Below are 20701 nucleotides of genomic sequence, written 5' to 3'. Positions count from 1 at the left end.
AAGTAGTTAGCCAATCATGCTCTCAGACTAAGACTTAAACTGATTATTCTACTTCTATTAGTCATGGCATCTGAAATCCTATGTGTCATTCAAACTGATGGGTCTGTCAATGACATGCACATAAAGATACTGAAATAGTAAAGGCTACAATTATCAAGAATGGGGACCAAAATAAAAAGCAATAGATTTTGTTGTGAACAGACAAAATATCAAGAAATATGGCAAAATCTGTAAAGTTACAAAGATTATGGAGCATCAAATGCAAGCAAAATTAAAAAAAAATCCATCAAAAATAATGGAATGGCATTGAAATCAACCTGGGTAACACAGTGAGACCCCATCTTAACAAAAAATACAAAAATAAGCCAAGCATGATGGCACACATCTGTAGTCTCAGTTACTCGGGAAACTAAGGCAGGAAGATCACTTGATCCTAGGAGTTCGAGGCTGCCATGATCATACCACTGTACTGCAGCCTGGGTAACAGAACAGCAACCTGTCTCTTAAAAAAAAAAAATGTGGTCCAGAATAGCTGTTATGTCAGAACCATAAAAAGAGGAGGAAGGCATCAAGTGGTCCACGTCTCGGGCCTTCTGTTCTTTCAAGCCAATCTTTTGAGAAAATCTAATCACAATTAGTAAAAGGAAAGAGGATGGCAGTCAATGTGATGTGGCCAGTCTCTGTCCTGCCATGGCAGGGAACTTAAAATTTGGGGGCCTTTTAGCCGAAGGAGAGACTGTTAGTTTGTTGGAAAGGGTTAGGACTTCTATTTCAGTCCTCTACATATATTTTCGTTTCTCTAGGGTATGTACCTAGGAGTTGATTTGCTGAATCCAATAATAAGTGTACATTTTCACTTTATAAATAAATTTGCCAAGCCCTAGTGATTGAGCCATTTTATATTACCACAAAATATATGACAGATCATTTTTCTTTATTCCAACATTTGTTTGCAGTCTTTATTTTAAACATTTTAATGGAACATCATTATGGTTTTTGTTTGCATTTCCCTTAATCACGATGATCACATTTTCATGTGCTTATTCATATATCTCCCTTTGTGACCATTCATTTTCATTTTCATTTACATTTATTGTGAATTTATACAATTAGTTATTTAAATAGTTTTATGTGCCAACTTGGCTAGACTATAGTACCCAGTTTAGTCAAACACTAATCTAGGGGTTGCTGTGAAAATATTTTGTTACCTTCAATAACATGGGTAGGCCTCATCTAGTCAGTTGAAGGTGTTAAGCTCAAAAAACCCAAGATTTTGTAGAGAAGAAGAAACTTTGCATCAAGGCTGAAGAATCAACTCATGCCTGAGTTTCTAGCCTGACAGCCTGCTCCACAGATTTTAAATTTGCCACAATTGTATTACCTAATTCCTCAAAATAAATCTCTCTCTATATCTATGTATATATATACACACACAATTTTCATGTTTACATACATGTATATACATATATGCATATGTAGGCATGTGTATATATGTATATATAATATACAACATGCATATATATGTATATAGAAACATACATAACAATTTTCTCACAATCTTTTTGTTTATGAAATTTAAAATATTTTATTTATCTTTTTATATAAAACCAATTTTTAACTACCGTTACCCTACATTTGATGCCTATTTTCTACTTTATTAATTTCTGCTCTTATTTTTTTACACTTTCTATTACATTTTAGGTATGCTGTTTTACAAACTTTATGATTTGCATGATTAGCTAAGATGCAACCTTCCGTCTTTTCCAATATATGTTCTTCAATGCTATTTCCCATAATGTTATGGATTCCACAATCAAGTTTTCATTATTTTTTACAAACACAATACCAACTATATTTATCTTAACATAATTTTTATTTAAAAGTATAGAATTTTAAATATATATTTCCTCAGTGTGATTTTTTTTTGGTGGACCTATAGGTTACTTTGAAGGATGTTTCCAGACTTGCACATTATTTGGTGTTCTTTATTTATACTGAGTTCTAATTTAATTTCATTCTGATCAAAGAATGTAGTTTACATGATAATTGTTTTAATATGTTCTCAGATTTGCTTTATTAACTAATATATGGTCAACTTTGTAAAAGTGTAATCAGTTCTTGAAAATAATGTATATTCCTTTTATCATGAGATTGAGGTGTTCACCAGAGTATATAAGTTAGTTTGTTGTTATGTTGTTTATTTAACTCTTCTCCCATCATAGTGGTAAGACACAAAGTTTGCCCTTGCAATTTTGCAGTACTTGCCTTATGTATTTTGAAGCTATGTTATCAGATGCACAAAAATTCTAATTATTCTATTACGTTGCTTTATTTTGTCACTTTAGCAAATACATCATTGATAATATGTGGTGATTTTTCTTTTTCCCTTTCAGTCTGCTTAATCTGATATTTGTATAGGTGCCACAATATACAGTTTTTTCTTTTGGTCTTTCTGCAACCTCAAGTTTTTTAAATTGATCTTTATGTTATAGATTAAACCAAACTACAGTTTAATAATATCTCTCATCCATTTTTGAACAGTACAAATAACTTTGTGAAGTTCTTTGGAACTCATAACTAGCTTCTGGTCTTTGTTATCCAAAATTGTAGTACTCTTTGTTATTATAATTCCAGGATGATTTATTAGTATTTCATTATCATTGTAACTATCATCACTCTTATTATCTGTTATACTATCGATCTTTGCTTAGATTTACCCATATGCACATCAGTCTCTGAACTGACTATTCCTTTTGGGATTTTACCGTTACCCTCTGGGTTCATTTTCGTATTTTGTGAAGTTAGTGGTCTACTTTCTTTCAGCATGGGATTTTTCCCCTTACTGTGTGTGTCTGTAAACAATTTTATTTCACCCTTCTTGCATGATGGCATATTTAGACATACAATTCTATATTGACAGTTATTTTAACTCACCACTCAGAAGATACTTTACTATCTTACAGTTTAGTCTTTTTCAGGTGAGAAACCAGGCCTAATTCTCATGATCATTAACTTCTAAGTACTCTGTCCTTTTCCCTCTTACTACTTTTAAAATATTGTCCTTGCTGTTGAGTTTTGTTATTTCAGTACAACATGCCAAGGTATGCATTCATTTTTTATCTTGCTCAAGACTCTTTATAACTCTTCATATCAAGGATCTATTTATTTTATGAATTCATAAAAATTCATTGACAGTTTGTTTCAATTGTATTGCTTCCCTATTCTCTATCTGCTTTTTCTGAAATACCTTAATGATTAGTGCAATCCTTGATCCATGTTCTATCCATGACTTAAATTCTATTTCTTTTTTGTCTTTTTATTTCTCTATGTGATATTAGAGACATTGTTTAGACCTATGATTTTTTTTTCAGTTGTGTATAATTTACTTGTTAATCTATACATTGAGGGTTTTGTCTATTTTAAATGAATAATGATTTTTATTTATAAAAATTTGAGATAGTTCTCTTTCAAAGCTGCTTTTTATTTTTCAGAGCCTCTAATATTTCTATGCACTCGAGTTCTTTATACCCTTAGCAATATCAAACATTTAATTTAGAGTCTAATTTATCTGGTATGTGAGGTTTGGGAGGAGGGGTGGATTTGAGTATTGTGACTTTTTTGCTACTGACTCATTCGTGATGGATTTTCCTGTTTGTTATATTTTGTGATTTTGACTTATGAACTCATATTCAACTGAGCTTTATCTGTATAAATAGCATATGACCTGGATCAAGTTGCGTCTATCCAGAGATAGACATGGTTTGCTAGTGATAAGAAATCCAGTGGGATTTGCCATAAACAGACAAATTTTTTTCATTAATATCTTTCACTGAAGATTCCTAATGTCATGAATAGTAAAAACTCAATCCAAAACGTCAGCACATACAGGACCATAGATATGGATAATGATGATTATTCTGACTTGGAATTCAGGCCAAGACAGACAAGTTTGTCTCATGTCTCTCTGTATTCATGAGCAGAATTTTTTTACATTACAGCCTTTTCCTCAGAAGAGAGCCTTTTGAGATCTCATCTTTATTCATGAATCTTAATTCCATTATACCACTTCAAAAGGAGCAAGGTTTCACCTTCTGTCTCTACCTGATGTTAATGCTTTGGCTTCCAAGTCCCTATTCACTTTTTAGCACCTGAGGATTTCACTACTTTCCTGTAAACTCAACTAAGAATTTTGATAATGGAAGTGCTTTTGATATTTCATTCTGGTAGTCTATAATACTATTAGCGAAAACTTTTGAGATAATCTATTCTAGTGTATTGACAAAAATGGAAATCTGCAAATCAATTTTGGATCCAGGATATTAAACACCTATTCTTCACTGAAAACTTTATGTTTATCAGAATACTTACATATAACTAGGTTTTTATCTCCCCCATATCACTAGAATATGTTATTTAGGGGTAACACATTGTCTCTCTTGTTCACTATTGTACCCTCAGCTCATACAAGAGCGACTGACACATAATAATAGATGCTTCATACTAATTTGTTAAGTAAATATATAATGAATAAATGAATTCATAAAATTGTCATTAATCTAACAATTCCCACATTCTGAAATCATTATTAAATGATAGTCTACAGGTTAGCTCCATCTTTTACACCTGTGAGTTAAACACAATTTTCATGATATAGACTAGCGGTCATTTTTTATTCTACTTCCTTTCTGCAGATAGACAGATGTGCAATCATGCTTATGATCACCCTTAACTTTGATACTGATATTTCTGAAAGCCAAAATTTATTAAATTTTTAAATATTCAATTATAAAATTCATGAAAATTTGCCTCACAACCTCAGTAAAATAGCATAATAATCTATAGGACTGTAGAGAAAGTATGGAGAGGGCAAATTATCTTACTACTTTAATTACTCATTTCCCCATGACAGAAGCACATCCTGCTAGAAATTCTTTTGGTACACTTTCACTTTCCTCCTCAATTATTGATTATTTACATCTGCCACAATCTATTTTCTCCATGATAACACTTTCTAGTTAACTTAATTTTTCAACCTTGACAAAAAATATGAAAATCTTATTCTTTGAGCCAAGTTCATAAATAGAAAAAGAAAACTGCTGATGATTATGCCCAGCTTTTGAATTGGATTTTAATCTAGGCTGAAACACTGGACTTTATGTAAAGAATTCAGAGCTTTACTAATAAGAATATAGGAAAAATATAGATAGCCGATAGATAATCGATAGATATTCTATCTGATGATGTAATCTTTATTGCTGGTATCTATTTTCTGAAACATTTAAATGTGATGAAATTTCCAATTGGCTCTGATTTAGGTTACAATTGAATGCTAGATATGTAATTTCCCCAGTGGTCATATTCCTCTGTAAAGAAAATAAGCAGAAAGTCCCCTAAATGACCCTACCATGGTATCTGTAAGGTATTCTGCATCTTTCATATTATGTTGGCTGAATACAATATGGCAACAAACTGCCAAGTCTCGATCTGCAGACCAGCTCTCTCTCTGTGCTTTACACCTGTGTATCTAACTGCCTACTGTGCATCTCTGATAACATGCACACTAGGCTACAATATGCTCAGCAGGCTCACTGTTTATTACTCTTCCCCTTTCCCACAAAATACAAAATATCTGATCTTCCTCTTATATTCCCCATCTCAATTTCCTTCCTTGCCACTACATATTAGAGGCCTCTGATTCCCTAGTTCTTAACCCCTATACATCCTGTTATCTCTTGATTACTTCAATTGATTGTCATCCCTAATGCCACGCTTAGTTTGTGCCATCATTGTCTCTTGCCTGGTTTAACTGGGTCTCAGCCTCTAGTTTGTTTTCCTCTATTTCTTTCCCTATATGTAGGCAGAGTGATTACTTAAAGCCAAAAGATCAATGTCATTCCCCTGCTTAACAATTCACTGTCAGATCCTGAAGGTCCTTCTTGCTCCAGACCTAATTAGGTCATTTACTATATGCATTAAGCTCCAACAATGCTGAACCCTGTTCAGATGGCCAGAACTGACATACACCAAATTATTATCTTGATACATTCTTCTTCCTGTAACTCGAGGCTTTTTCTTCAATCTCTAAAGACAGTCCCTATTTCCCTCAAACCAAGACCAGGTCACACATTCTTCCTAAGTACTTTCATCAATTTTTGAAATTAAACCCATAGCAGTTATTACCACATTGCTGCAATTGACTATTTTTTCTTCTACTTCACTTCCCCTTTAGCAATCAACGACAAAACTTGGACTTTATTAGCAACATAAATTCTGTTATATTATCTGGAAATAACAATAATTTTTTAAAGGAGCTATATGTATATTTCTGAAACTTCTTAGAAGAAATGACTAGAAAATATTTTCTATTATGGTATCCCTTCATGGGGATTGACAGTAAGAATAGCTGCCATTTTCTGGTATGATAAATAAATTTATGTGTGTGTGTGTGTGTATGTGTGTGTATATATATATATATATATCTTATCTCTTAAAGAAAGCAAGTTAATATATTCTAGATTGTCCACTGTATTAATATTTATCAACTAGAGCTCTATTGCAATTTTGGTTGGGACGATACTTTGTTGTATGGGACTGGCTTTATTTCAAGATGTTTAAAATTTATGGGCACTCCATCCTGATTATATGCCAGTAACACTGCCAGTGATTGTGAAAACCCAATCACACAGATTTCCAAATGCCCATTGGAGAGAAAAGAGGCAATAGCACTCTTAGTTAAGAAGCACTGCTCTGTAAATACGTGCTATTCTTTTGCTCAATAGCTTGAGGCTGTATTTGCACTTGCATCAGCTTTGGATCTTCAACTTGGATAGAAATGCAAAAGGATTACATAAACCAATTTTAAAACCAAGGACATATTTTGTTGCTGTTTTTATTGGTAACATTCTATTACAGCCCTTATTTCAATGTACTACTTTAATGGGTCTCCATACAATTTATCTCTTGGTTTTCTTTGGTTTTTTGTTTGTATTTCTACGTCAAACGACCTGCAGTGAGCAGGGAATATGACTTTAGTTGCCCAGCACTGTGAGGGAATGTTGGGACCTCTGCCTCAATATTAGACTCAGGAACTAAAAACCCAAATTCAACAGAAATACTATTGCTATAGCACATTTATATTGATTCAGACTTACTGAATATATTTATTTTTAGAAAGTATTAACAAACTTTGGTAAGAACTAAACTCTAAATATGCTGGTCTCTGAGGTGGCTTTAAAACACAGCCACGCATTGATACCCTTCCCTTTGAGAAATGAAGTCTGTTTTGCTTGTCCTTGAATCTTGTGACTGTTTTGACAAGCAAAGCATGGCATAAACACCATTAGGTGACTTTTATGGCTATGCTGTAAAGACCTCGTTCACTGAAATATTCATTCATGGACCCCGAACCTCTATGCAAAAAGTCCAGTAACCCAGAGATTGACATGTTTGAGGAAGCCCAGACTATATGGAGAGGCAATGAGAAGACAATCTGATCAACGAGTTCAAGTCTTACCATCCCAGGCATCAGACATGTGAGTAAAAAGTATCCAGATAACTCCAGCCGTCAGGTGTTCAAGTCACCCTAGGCATTTGAAGCTTTCAGTCCAAGATCCCATTCGTCATGGAATAAAAGCATACATTAATGAGGACAGAATCTCTGAGCATAATACAATAATTTTTGTATAATACCACTAGCTTTGGGGGTAGCTTTACATGCAGCATTGGCTAAATGAAGTGTGTGTGTGTGTGTGTGTGTATACATATATATACTGGTATGATTTGGATCTGTGTTCCCGCCAAATCTCTTATTGAATTGTAATGCCCAGTGTTGGAGGCAAGGCCTGGTGGGAAGTAATTGAATCATGAGGGCAGATTTATTATGAATGGCATAGCACCATCCCTTTGGTACTGTCCTCGTTATAGTAATTCTCATGAGATCTGGTTGTTTAAGTATACCACCTCCCTCATAGCTCTCTCTAGTTCCTGCCCCTGCCATGTAAGACACCTGCTTCCCCTTTGTCTTCTGCCATGATTGGAAGCTTCCTGAGGCCTCCCCAAAAGCAGAAGCTGCTATGTTCCCTTTACAACCTGCAGAACCATGAATCAATTAAACCTCTTTTCTTTATAAATTACCCAGTCTCAGGTATCTTCTATGGCATTGTGAGAATGGGCTAATACATATATTAATACACAAATGCATTTGTGTAAATACATACATATGTGTATATACTGAAATATGGTTATATACACATATACACAATCAAGTATAAAGTAATATTAACAAGTAATATAAGGTAAGAGTAAGGTGATCTAGATCATAGTTTTAGTTGTGTGCAGGTTAGTCCTCATTGTGAGTCAACCTCTTAATATCAATTTTCACATTTTTAAAGTAGGGAAAACAATGTTTTTGCAAAGGTCCTATGCGATCAGCATCAAAACATATGATATATATGTAAGCACTTTGCACTTCGTAAATGGAAATATTGGTTTTAAGATAAATTATTTCCATGCTAAGGAGACAAGTAATTTTTTTAAGTCTTGGTAATAATCAGACAGATGTGACATTAATGCCCAAGTGATAATCATTTCTATAGATTTTATATCATGATTTGCAATATAGCTTTTGCAGATTAAGAAATGCATGTAGTGTCATGGATTATGATTACAGTTTGCTGCTCAAATTCACTGCCGGGCACTATAAAGCACTAACCAAGTTTATAAGTTTCTGGTGACTAAATGGAAACAATCGAGAACTAGAACTCTTTGAAGCCTTTATAAAAAACACTATTGGGAAATATAAACACTCTGCTGTTTCCAAAATATTTTTTCAAGAGAAAGCCCTACATGCTTACTATAAGCCTATCACTACTCTATAGCTTCAACTCTCATCTACAGACATCAAGAGAGACTGAAATATCATCCCTTCTATCTAAAAACATTGTCTTCTCACCACCGTCTTTCTTAAAACCAACAATACAAAATCTCCCCCTAATTAATCTTCCTGCAGTTCTCCTTGTCTCACTTAATGGAAAAATTCTTCTTTCAGTTTGCATGGGCCCAAACTTTGGAATCATCCATGAGTCTTTTCTTTCTCTCATAAATTACAACCCACATTTTTTCCTTCAGCAAATCCTATTGATGCCACCTGCTAACAAATTCAGGGGCTGACCACATCTCACTAACTCCACTGATATCACTTTGCCCCAAGCCACCATCTTCTACATTTTGAAATAGCCAACTGACTAGTCTCAGGGATTCCATGCTTATCTCTACTGTTGTCTAAGCAGCACAGCCATAGTGATGCTTCTAAAATTCAGATTGGATTACTTTTCTCTCCTGAACCTCTCCAATGACTTCCCATCTTACTCATGGAGAAATTCTTACAATGACCTACACAGTCTGTCTCCTACACATCTCCTAATATTCTCAATTTCTCTCATTCCACTCTAGCAACACTTACCTTCTTACTATTTCTAGAACCTTCCAGGCATGCAATGATTTCAACAGCTTGTAATTGCTATTACTGCACCTGAATCTTTCACTTCTTCTAATCTGGCTCTTTATTGTTATCTTCCTGGGGAAATTCTTTGTGAACGCTGTTTTTATTAACTAAATATGAACACTCACAAACATTTTCAAAAGCAGAGAGAGCAGTATTATGGACCCCCATGCATATATCATCTAGATAAAAAAAATATCAACTCATGGTCAAATTTCATCCATGGTCCTTTCTATTTATCTGCACTGGACCACAGATTATTTTCAAAGAAAATGCCAGACATGATATTATGTCATTCATAAATATGGTCACACTTATTGAATGTATACATCTCACCTCGGGCAACACCCATTTCCTTTACTTGCTTTATTTTTCTTCATACCACTTATTATCTAATATTTTGTATCAATTACTTATTTGATTTACTTTCTCTCTTCAATCTCCATTAGAATGTAATCTCTGTAAGAGTAAAGAATTTTATAGTTTGTTCACTGATAAATTTACATTGATTATTATGAACATATAATAGTACTGGCCACGTAAGTGTTCAATAAACATTTGATGACTCTGAAAATGTATTCCTTGATGCTCAAAACTATAATATTTATGTGACTTGCCTTTACTAAATATGCATTGTTCCTCCTAGCTGTATATAAAAAGAAGCATAATCCCAAATGCTGAATCTAGAGTTTCAGATATTAAGCTATATGCTGCTGAGAAATGGCTTTTACTTTGCATTATCCTTGCAAAAGGAATGAATCACACAACGTTCACTTCCTAGCATACTCAGAAGGTGAACCTAAAATGCTTTTAAAACATTCAATTTACATTTCTGAAAAAGAAACAATCACATATTCAATCTAACAATATTTGCATGCACCTGCCAACAGACAAATACATTCATTAAGCCTATAGAGGGATGTATGCATGTGGAAACAATACTGCATTCACATGACAAAAAAAGGAAAATAACTGTACAAATGTGCCCACTGGTATTAGTGCTGAATACTAATAATGTGTCGGTACCCTGAAGTGACTAAATATATGCCAAAGCGTGCTTGCCGTTTCAATCATTTCAAATAATTTCAACAAATAAAACTATTTTGGAATTCATCTTTCATCCAGTGAGTGATTCTGCACAATCTCCTCTGGGATTCATTTAAGGCCAGCTTTTCTCTATTATACTTTGTGCATAGCCTTGGGCTTATTGTGAATTTCCACGGTTGATTTTATTTTATATGAATGCCAGGATCATATACTTTCATTTCAATTCATTATTTCTGGCCTTAGCATGACCTTTGGGTTTTATTTTTATTGCCCTTTTCTCAACCGTCAACAATCCTGGTTTTATTACAATAGAGCAATAATGTAACATACTTTGGAAAATAAGGTAATTAAGACTTACTTTAGTTTCAACGTGTGTTCTTTGAAGCACAAAGTCAGTACATTTTTCAAAGCATTTAGAGTGTCCAATCATCACATATAAAAATGAGCATGTGAAATGACATAGGTTTGCAATATAAAAGTATAGATAATATTTTCCTTGGCCTCTGTTTCTGTTGGAAATAGAAGGCATCTTTGACTCTCTCCATTCTGTAATCAACAGCATTTTGGGGTCCTGGAACTCCATGGTCCCAAAGCAGAAGATGTGAATCAAAACTTTGAGCATCTTTTTTATAAATATTTTTATGTAATCGTTGAATTACCTTTCGATATTGGTCATAGATATTATTATTGCTCTGGAAAAATAGCTGCATTTAATAACTTTTTTTCATTTTCCACTATAAGGAATTAACAGAAGCAAAACCCTTGGAGAGAGAGAGAGAGAGAATAATCTAAAAAGGCATCTTGGCTGGGCACGGTGGCTGACACCTGCAATCCTAGCCCTTTGGGAGGCCGAGGCAGGCAGATCACAAGATCAGGAGATAGAGACCATCCTGGCCAACATGGTGAAACCCCGTCTCTACTAAAAAAAAAATCCCAAAAAAATTAGCTGCGGGTGGTGGTGAGTGCCTGCAGTCCCAGCTACTTGGGAGGCTGAGGCAGGAAAGTCGCTTGAACCAGGGATGCAGAGGTTGCAATGAGACAAGATCATGCCACTGTACTCCAGCCTGGTGACAGAGCAAGACTCAGTCTCAAAAAAAAAAAAAAAAAAAGTCATTTTAGTACAATTTGCAAAGAGATTAATGAGGAGAACTCAAAAATAAATTAAATAAAAATATACATTTGGATTGCAATATAAAATTTCATTGTGGTTTCAAATAATATATTGTCTAACTGATCTGAAAACCAACAAAAAGTTGACTATTTTTAGTCTTAGGCATTTGTGTAGACATCAGGCAAAACCCTAAATGATAAATGGAAGAGATATAATTCTATAAAATGGATAACATTAATATTTTATCAAGTTATGTATCCAATATTTAGCATACTATTACTAAAATAATAGATTTTAATTTATTATATACACTTTATGCATATGAATTCAACCCATGTAGCAAAGCAGAAACTTGAAAAAACATAGCTAAACAAACGAGTAGAATCCATCAATATCTGTAACAGCATTTGAATTAAAACTTTTTCCCTAAAGGGTACTCAGTTAAATAAATTGCAATGTATTAATTCAAAAAGTATTTGTTAAGCATCTGTTTTGGTTTGTTTGTTTGTTTGTTTGTTTTGAGACGGAGTCTTGCACTGCCCCCAAGGCTGGAGTACAATGGCACAATCTGGGCTCACTGCAAGCTCAGCCTCCCAGGTTCACACCATTCTCCTGCCTCAGCCTCCCCAGTATCTGGGACTGCAGGCGCCCACCACCACCCCAGCTAATTTTTTGTATTTTTAGTAGAGACGGAGTTTCACCGTGTTAGCCAGGATGGTCTCGATCTGCTGACTTTGTGATCTGCCCGTCTCGGCCTCCCAAAGTGCTGGGATTACAGGCGTGAGCCACCGCGCCCGGCCAAGCATCTTAAAATAAGTCCAACGTAGTAATAAGTGGTAGGAATCTAGTAAATTAGAAATAAAGTCACTTTTTCTCCACATTCTTCCAATGGGAGAACGTAACTGAAAATAAAAATTTGCAATAAAATGTGGCAAGAGAAGTAATGGAAGAACACCAGAAATGGTGAATGAAATTGGGCATTTTGGTGAAAACAGTTAAAATCTTCAAGAAAACATAAAATATTTAAAATGTAAATTTAAGCAGGTCCATTATGCTGTTTGAAAGTACAGGAGTATTCACTTCACAGAGAGAAGCATGAATAGAAAGTCTAGAAGGATTAATGTTTAGCAAACATTTAGATTTTAACTTTTTCCTTTTATGAATAATAGAGCAAAAAGTCTTTGTACCTCCATTGTATTATTGGCTAAAAGCAGAATACTGATTTAAAGACTATGAGCTTCCTAAAAATAAGGCTTGTGACTATTATACTTATTACCATTGGTAGTGCATATTGTTTTTCATAACCTTTGAATTGTAGTTCTTTGTGCAATAATGTTTAGGTGGCACTTTGTCATGTAGCTGTCAGTATTGCAAATGAAGCATTATTAACATAATTATTTTTCCTTTTTCAGAAGTCTGTTCTTTTTGCATGGAAACTTGTAAAACTTTCTGCTTATCTTTTATGGTTAGTCATATATGTTGATTTATATATTTTCTTTGTATTCCTCAAGACTTGGGAGACCTTTTACGGAAAGATTTACATGTTGCAGTTCGAAGAAATTTTAAAACTATCTATTGAATTATTACTTCTCCATTCTTTAATTTGTATCTTTTTAGGACTTCTTATACTTAAGTTACCGTTTTCTGGGGTTTGTCCTTGAAATCAGTAGTTGTTTTTTCACTTTTAATTTAGATTACATTCCGTTTTTTTATCCAAGATACGACACATTTCTTTCAAAAGACTGTTTGCTTTTGTTTTGTTATTGTTGTCTTATGTAACCTTTTGGGCTGTAATCAAAAATCCTTGGAAATCTGTTTTGTTTCTTGTTAAAATCTTCTTGAGTTTCATTGTTGCTGATTCCACAGGATCTTTCTTTACTAATTTTTAATTTGTTTTTACTCATCCCCTTACTGAATCTCTACTTTTTACATGTTCATGCATGTTTTTCCTCAAACATCATCAAATGCCTATTCAAGTCTCATGTTTGGCTTCTCTTGTTCTGTGACAGATTAGTTACATAGAAATGTACTGCTATTTCTGATTTTGTGGACCCAAAAGTTTAATCAGTTACTACTATCTGATGGGGATTGGGTTTGAGGTTTCTATTTCTAGAGTTCTCAATGCAAAACTAAAGCCTTCTGTCACTGTAAAATAGGGGAGCATCTTGATCCGCCAATGGAGATTCCTATGGTCTTCCTAAATTGACAACATTTAAATTCACTCCCATTGCTCACCTGGAGTAAACAGTCTTTTTCTATGGCTTCTCTTTTGCAGAGATTTCTCTTATCATTTGGAGTCAGCAATAATGACTTTTTACACCCATTATTGGATTTAAAGATTCTGTGAGGACCTAGCCTTCTCAGATGTACCTTCAAGCTCCATTATTATCACTTTTATTTGTTGCACAATTGCAAAGGGCGAGTTGGGAAGAAACAAAACGAAGACTAGAGTTTTTAAATGGTAGAATACACATTTAGTTATTTCATGTTTCAATTCATTTTGTTTTCCCCTTTGCTATGGGATTAAGAACAATTAAGCATACAGTGAGTTCTCCTGAGGAAACATTCTTACATAGTAGGTCTAAAGGCTGAGATGAAATGAATCACTCCATCAGTGTTTATTCCCTGGAGAGTTCAGTTGCCTATAATGATGAGTATGGTGGTTAGAGCTAAGTCATCAAATAACTTTTTCTGAGTTTTGTAAGAGAATTGCTCATTAATATAATTAATGGCAGCTGTTCTAAAACAAATTAAACCAAAATATCAATTTTAATTTGCAATAATGACAACAAATGAAACCTAATATAAATCCAATATTTTTATTTCCCATTGCTGCAAGTTATTACTTGTTACAATTTGTCCTCAAGTTATTACTTCTTACAATTTGTCCTCAAGTTATTACTTGTTGCAATTTGTTGGTTATTAGTATTATAACCATCTTTTGTGTTTAGATTCAACAATAAGAATTCATATAGGAATGCACAATTACTTCATCTAGCTAGAAATAAAACTAAAATGATTTCATAACTAGAATAATAGTTGAAATGAAAACTAACACCAAAATGAGAATGACATATTAGAACAAATATAAACTAAAATGTAAACTAGTTTACTACAACTTACAATACTCTGGTTATAATGAGTCATAAAAGGCAAATAATCATGGGTCGTTATTTCAACAAGATTGCTTAACTTCCAAATACTTGTTTCCACATATTGAGCAGCATAAATATTCACATACATATCTGTTAGTGTTTTTATAACATTTTAAAATTCAAGAATTAACTTGGTTTTATATTAAATAAACCATATTGAGATTTTTCAACTTAAGTTCTGAAATGGGTATTGAGAGAGTAAATAAAATGTTTACCCTGTCAATATAAAGGTACATGAGATTTTATGTAGTACAGTCATACATTGCTTAATGACAGTGATACATTTTAAGAAATGTGTCATTAGGTGATTTTGTCCTTGTGCAAACATCACAGAGAGTACTTACACATGGCATTGCCTACTCTACAACTAGCCTAGGTGGTATCATTTTTTGTTCCTAGGCTGCAAACCTGTACAGTGTGTTACAATACTGAACACTCTAAGCAACTGTAACACAATGGTATTTGTGTATCTAAACAAAGAACTGGTAATGCATTGAGTGATGACACTAAAACAACAGCTACATCACTAGGTAATAGGAATTTTTCAGCTCCATCATAATCTCATGGGAACACCATGGAGTATGTGGCCTGTTGCTGATGGAAATATGATTATGTGGTGCAGACTGTTATTGGCCTTGGAAGAAATTATGTAGAATGTTTCTGATGAATGCTGAAAATCAAGTGACTGATGCTTTAAAGATCTTTAATCAAAGGATTGTTTTGATTAGTAAACACATGTAAGTAGGACATGCATTTTGTGTTACTAGAATCTTGCTATACTGCTGCACCACTCAGATATTGATAGACAAATTTATAACACTACCAACCAAAAAAAGAAAACATAAGGGGTGACTTGTGATATGGAAGTTAATACTGCTCTTTTAACATCTTGCAAAATGTACTGTTCACAATGCTATATTTAATGAGAGTTTATATCATATATTGTATCATATAATATATTCTAGAATATATTACTGGTTCAAAATACAATTTTGGTAGCCACATATTTAATTATGTAAGTTTTGTTTCTTTGGAATTAGATGAAATACTGTAAAATGATGGTTAACTACTTGATAGAATAATATAATTAATGAGAATCCAGCACCTTTGAACATTGAATCATACACTAAATTTTTGGAGAGATTTGAGCAGTGAGGCGTAGATATGAATGAAACATTTGAAACAGTTGCCAATATTCTGCCTTTGCACATATTCTTAAGGAAAATTTTGTGGGTGAGATTCAGCCTATAGAAGAAAACATTTCCCACAAATACTAAATAAGATTGTACAAAATAACTGAAGAAATTCCAGGAGCAAAATATAAATGTCAAGGACACAATGCAGCATGTATTGGAGCAATTGTACCTGATTCTAAAATCAAAATATAAGGCACAGCAACAGATTAAAAAAGACACCCTGCTGCATTCAGAAGGGAGGGTTAAGTCGAAGTGGAATATAAGAGGAAAAAAACAAAGCTAAGTATCAGTGTGAAAAAAGTGAACTGAGGCCATTTGTAATGCTACCAGCCATGGTCATGCGCCTATAAGACATAACATTATTGACTTTAGTATCATCAGGACTGCAAATTTAGTTACAAAGTATGCAAATACTAATATAAAGAAGAGAGAATACTAGAGTGTTCAAGTGTTGCAATGTGTTTCTTCAGCAATGGCCTTGTATGGGAGGTTGGACCTGCTGCAAACCACTAAGTCAAGCTTGAGGATGAAGTCAATATTAATGAAGGCTGAGATGTGTACAGAACGAAGGTTCTTGGTGAAGAATCTTGATTTACTGGTTGGAACAAGCTTTATCCAGATTTAGATCTTGTTCTAAGCTTTCCAGTTATTAGATATATTTGTCTTTATCTCATTATAAGCCAAATTGCCTTGTGTTTTTCTACATTTGCAGCATGCAATCTTATCTGATGCAACCAACTTCATATATTTTGATTACTTAAGAAGGAAATACACTTATAAATATTAATTAGGACACATGATAAGAATCATTCAAAATAGAAATAACATGTAGATGAACCTCCTTTCATATGATGGCCTATGATGTCCAAGTTAGGAAAGGTAGAAAAAAGCATCCTTAAATTTTCAACTTAATGCAATTCTTATAAAAGAGATATTAATAGTATTAGTAATCTTAAAATCAATCTATACATAGTAGTAGTAATAAATTAGCTAACATAGATAAGCATTTATTTTAGACTAGTCATATTTCTGAAACCTTTATATGTAGCTGTGTATATACTAAATTTCAGAAAATGAAAGCTGTTGCTCTTAAACTTTACACAGGGAAAACTGGTATAAAACTGAGACTACACCAGGAAATGTATATGTATAATTATTATTAAATTTAATCCTCACAAAATCCATAAGACGAATATACTATCATTATCTTCATTTCGCAGATGAAGAAATTAAAGCAGTGGGAAGTTAAGTAACTTTTTCTGAGTCACGTAGCTATGATTTGAATATAGACATCCTGACTCCAGAAACTGAGCTCTTACTTTATTCTGATGCTGTCTAGACAGAGTGAAATAGATGTCAATTGTATATTGTAGAAGAAAAAGATTTATATATAATAATTCTTACTGAAAAGTGGGAAAAATTTACATACAGAATTCCCTGCTCTGTGGACATAAAAACATATTTAATTATATAGTCTACCTATTATATATATTATACATTATGCATATATTTGTGTATATATATAAAATATATAAATTCTATTAAGTTCTTTTTGGTTTACAATGGTATTAAATTTAAAATATAATTCCTTTAAATGCACTCTTAAATTGGTCACTTTGAAATGAGGTTTTAAAAAGTGGCAAATGTTACTAAGCAACAAAATACATGGTTAAAAATAAAAGAGATAAAGAACTTTTACCTATATATCTCCAACTCTTCCAGCTTTGAGATCATTTCTTCCTTTAATACACAAAAGAAATACTCTAGGAGCTGTGGGAATTTCAGCCTGCATCCTTCTGCATTCTTATTCCCTCAATAACTACCTTCTATTTGTCTGTCAAGAGACAGCTTTTCTCTGGCTTACCTCTGAGCCAGCCCACACTGCAGTCAATTTCTTGATGATTGCCTAGTAACAAACCATTTTTTCTTTCCTGGAGCCCTTGCCCTCTTTCTATACCACTGTCTCACCACTGGATACCAAACCACTTCCTTTACTCTTCACACTTTCAGTAATGAGATTATCATCTGTGGTAGACTTTAACTGAAGTTTTCATCTAATTGAGAATAATTTAAAACAGGAAAATGTTATAAAACTGGATGCTACTTCTACCTTTCTTTTCACTCTGAAAATCTGCCCTCTCTGGAGATCTCGTTCTTGCTAGTTATCAGATGTCTCATCTGATTTTGCCCAGACTACCAGTCCCAAATTCTCAAACCCCAAATTCCTGTTACTTATTATAACAGTAAGTTATTTTATCTAAACTTCTCTAGACTACTATACTATGCCTACTTTTCCCCCTTCCCGAATAACCTAAAAAAGATTAATCAATATATTTCCCAAACAGTAGAATCATGGCTAAAATAAATGATACACTATGGCTTAGAATGCAGAAACAGCAATTTCTTTTATTGAATGGGCTATATTTTTCCTACCTAATACAATTCCTTGGGGAAAGACAGAGTATAATAAGGGGGTGTACTTCTGTGTGCTTTGGACAAAGAAAGGATCAAATAAGTTTGCTGAGTGTTGAAAAATAAACTTTATTATGAAAAAAAGTATGATGCTACCTAACGCCAAACACCTTAGTATTAAGGGAATAACAGAAGCACATTGTTTACTTAACTATTAATTAATGTACTTGTATTCATTAAGGTAAGGTGAGCTATGCCAGAGAATCAACCCTGGAATCTTATTCAACTCAGATTTATGACCGGCCCACTTAAGATTCCACTGTGGGTGAGGAGACCCTCCTTTACAGCTTTCCACTCACTCTGGGGTCCAGATTGCATTTCTACAGAAAGTGTAGCACCTCAGAACACTCCACTTCAAGCCACAAGAGAGGAAAGGGTGTGCTAAAATCTCACACCAACTCTTAACTGACAATGACCTGGTCACATGATCCCATCTTAACCAAAGGGAGGCTGGTAAAAATCTTTTATGCGTACCCAGGACACGAGCCAGAAAATGGCACCAACTCTGCGACAATTCCTATTCTTAACAAATGAATGTCCCAAGTGAATATGAAGTGTTATGATATTTCAATTGTTTAACCCTTTGACACTTTACTTAACATGAAGTTTTGAAGTACCAAAGTGCAAAATTTAAGCAAAATATCTTCTATAGCTAAGAAATAAAATTTAAGTGGATTTCAAACCTGAAAGGTATTGTTAATTCTGACTAGTGAGTGTGAGACTGTATAAACAGAACATTACTTCATAACTGGACATTTCATGGCATTTAAAGTACTTAAAAGATATCCATACTAACTATAAATTTCAGAGTTGCTAAAAGTTGATGCAGTTATTCTTTTTACTCATCAGCAATTTGTATACATCAGATATTAAAGCCAACCGCAGCATATTGCATTTATATGGGTTTCAGCAGCTGAATCATCTCATTAAATTAATCTTCCTAAGCATTTTATATGTCATTATCCTATGTAGATATAAAAAATTTTCTTTGCCTACCAGACTTTTTACATTATTTATGGTAACTAGAATAGTCCTACTTTCAGGGAATTTTCTTTTTTAAAAACAGCCTTTTTTTTTTTTTTTTTTTTTGCTGTTGTTTGATCTACCATAGCTTTTTGTGTCTAAAAAATGATATGTATTCCCTCTCTAACAAAACATAATTCATGCTCCCTATAGAAAACACAGACCAGGAGAAGAAAACAATCATTAACTAAGATTTCTCACACCAAAAGTATTCAGTATTATCATTTTATCTATATACTACCAGTCACATAAGCGTGTGGGTCTATGAATACATACACATTCCTGGAATACATACACATTCTTTGTCATTCATTTTTGGTTTGGCAAAAATGTGATAGCACACTTCCAAAGGCCTTTCTTTAAAAGCTTAACTTTCAAAACACACAATACCCAATGAAAAAGGAAGAAGAAGCATGAAGACAGTGATTAATTTAAACAACATTCAAATAAACCTACCCTCATTCCAACATGTGCAGACAATATTCTTTAGGAATAAATAATGTAACATGGGAAGCATTTAAATTTAGTTATGCATTTTATACAATAGACATTGAAGGCAATACTCAAAATCTAGGAATTGAAAACCACTTGCCATTTTCACTGAATGTATTAACTTTTATCAGAAAAGGTTTACCTAACTTAATTTGCAAACATCAAGACCTCTTTGGGTTCTTGTTACCACAATCAGCACCCTGTAAAACACTTGGCAAAAAAAAAGATAATGTATTCTTCATTAATGAACGTTCCGGGAAATGACAGAAAAAATAGTATTGTAATCTTGTTTGTACCTTTTTGACTTTGTGGGTATGTTAACTGAAACTTGAACTGTTTTGAAATTCTTAAGGAAATTGCAGCAAATATATAGTGAGAATTTTGTTTTTAAATTCCATTGTTACTCAAATATTGTCACAAACTTACAAAATTATAGCCTATTCTTCATTTTGTTGCACACATATGTAATGATTATATAACAACATATTATATGTCATGTTATCTGTTTTATGTTATATGTGCATGTGTGTATGTATCTAAATAGAGATATATACAAATGCATGCCTTGTATAGTTACTATCTATCCAACTAATAGTTAAGGTGGCTAAGTAAAGCATAAAAAATCAGAATACTTGGCATTCAAATTCTAGTTCCTCGACCAACATGCTTTGTATACCTACACAAATCACTTTTGATTTTGCCAAAG

The 20701-nt window shown here is 33.4% G+C and overlaps 1 long non-coding RNA gene across 1 annotated transcript in view; it reads left to right on the top strand.

Annotated features, from left to right (window-relative positions):
- LOC129532986 (uncharacterized) overlaps positions 1 to 18984 on the top strand; it is a 110389-nt gene extending 91405 nt beyond the window's left edge. The window contains exon 4 of the long non-coding RNA XR_008678976.2: positions 18662 to 18984. This is a non-coding gene — a long non-coding RNA (uncharacterized lncRNA). The remainder of the gene's footprint in view (positions 1 to 18661) is intronic.
- The last annotated feature ends 1717 nt before the right edge of the window (positions 18985 to 20701 follow it).

Source organism: Gorilla gorilla, chromosome 3, assembly GCF_029281585.2.
Source record: "Gorilla gorilla gorilla isolate KB3781 chromosome 3, NHGRI_mGorGor1-v2.1_pri, whole genome shotgun sequence".
Taxonomy (NCBI): domain Eukaryota; kingdom Metazoa; phylum Chordata; class Mammalia; order Primates; family Hominidae; genus Gorilla; species Gorilla gorilla.
The sequence above is the reverse complement of the archived record's forward strand: the minus strand, read 5'-3'. Positions and strand labels throughout refer to the sequence as shown.